The sequence below is a fragment of the Phascolarctos cinereus genome, unplaced genomic scaffold (genome assembly GCF_003287225.1).
Source record: "Phascolarctos cinereus isolate Bilbo 61053 unplaced genomic scaffold, phaCin_HiC Scaffold_2;HRSCAF=192, whole genome shotgun sequence".
Taxonomy (NCBI): Eukaryota; Metazoa; Chordata; class Mammalia; order Diprotodontia; family Phascolarctidae; genus Phascolarctos; species Phascolarctos cinereus.
The window spans coordinates 410,602,865-410,604,992 of record NW_027555625.1 but is presented as its reverse complement, the minus strand read 5'-3'; positions in this window follow the sequence as shown (position 1 = coordinate 410,604,992).

The following is a 2,128-nucleotide window of genomic DNA, read 5'->3' as shown; positions in this document are numbered from 1 at the left end:
TCTTTAGCTAGTGCTCCCACCTAAGACTTTCCCTGAGCACCTTTGAATTTAACTGGGTCAAAAATTCTTCCCAGTCCTCCAGAAGTTTTGAGTTCATAGGATGACAGATTTTTGAGCTGAAAATTACCTTTTCATATAATTTCCTCATTTTACAGGTGAGAGAACTGAGACACATAGGGGTTAAGTGACTAGCCCAAGGTAACCCAGCTAATAAGTATGTGAGATTTGAATCTGATTCTGTTTGACTCCAAATCCAGCATTATCCACTACTCTACTGTCTCTATGGGTTCAGGAGTCCACATTGTGTCCCTAGGCTGCTGTCACATTGTGACACCATGAGGTTCTCTTTTCTTTTGGAGCTTCTCTGAGAAATCCTAAGAAGTTCTGCTACTGTTTACTGTATTTCATTGCATAATCATCACAGATTTTATGCCATATTTTTTTTGCAAAAAAAGTGGAGTGTGACCATTATGTGAACCTTTAAAAATTATGCCAGTATTACTTAAAAATCATTTATTACTACTCTGTTTTTGGTGCAAGATTAGGATGCATGGAATACTCGTGAATATATGTTAAAATTGGGCCAATTCACATCTTACCATATCACGTGACTTACTCATGGCAGTGTTGCCTGCCCCTCTCTCTCCTTTCACCTACAGCTCTTAAATGAGTTGAGTGACAATACCATTACTACTGCTGTGCTCTAAATAAACCATGCATGTCACGGCTCACAATGTAGACTTTCTTTCTTTGAAAAACCTTGGAATTGTCTTATATTCTCCCCTCTTCCTCTACTCTTAGAATCAGGAGAGAGTTTCCTTGGCAACCAAATCCCTCATTTCTTCTTCTCAAATGCTCTGATTGGCCCTTTCTGCCCTTTCTCCCTTAACAATTGGTAGAAGGTTTAACCAGGAGAGCCTGGTCCATCTGAAAGGATGAAGACTTTGCTTGGGACTTTGATTATATTCCAACGACATCATATGAGACATGATTGTCAGGTTATCGATAGGAGGGTGGGGGAAGTGATAGGGGTAGGGAGAAGAGAAGAGAAACAGTAGCCAGGTTACTTAACTGACTCTTCCACACTTCATATAGAATAACATTTGTGTCTTGCCATTGGAGAGATTCGACTGGGTCAGGGCTATCGTTGCTTTATTTTACCCTAGGACTCTGGACCATAGAAAGGATAGGATAGATCTGTCAGAGTGCAGCTATTCACAGTGAGCAAAACACAGGGAGAAACGAGTAAAAGATAGTCATTTTCTTCCTCCTGTTCTCTTAAGGGCATAGTAGTAGGGATAGTACTGGGTTTGGATTCAAAGAATAGGGGTTCATAGGATCATAGGTTTAGAGATAGACTGTGCCACAAAGCCCATGTAATCTGACCCACAGAGGCTCAGTAGTAAGTAAAACAGGCAAGATTTGAACTGAGGTCCTCTGACTCCAAGTCCAGACCCATTTGCCACTGCACCACGTTTGTTCCAATCCTGACTCTGTTGTTCAATGTCTATATGACCTGAGGCCTGGCACATAGTGGATGCTTCATAAATGTTTACTGAATCGAATTATTTCAATTTGAGTTTCCTCATGCGTAAAGTGAGGGGTCTGGATGAGGCAACTTCTAAATCAATCCATCAATAATCATTTATTAGTGGATTAGATTTTGTGCTTAGCTGGGAATTCAAAGAAAGGGGAAAACCTCATCTCTGCCTTCAAGAAGTTCACATTCTAAGGGAAGAGAAAACATAAATAAGCAAATAACTATGTACATAGGTGGAATTTGAGCTGTCTTGAAGGAGGCCAAGGGTGGCCAAGGGGTGCTGGAACCAGCTCGAACCTTTTCCTGACTGTTAAATTTCAACATGAGTATGTACACTAGGGGTGGGGAACCTGGGGCCTCGAGGCAGCATGTAACTTTCTAGGTCCTTGGGTGTGACCTTTTGACTGAGTCTAAGCGTTATGGAACAATCCTTTAATTAAAGGGATTTGTTCTGTGAAGTTTGGATTCAGTCAAAGGGCCATACTTGAGGACCTAGAGGGCCACATTGGCTTTGAGACTGCAAGTTCCCCACCCCTGATTTGGGAATTGGTAAATGTTACAAATCAGGTTTTGATTTATTGTTTTGTT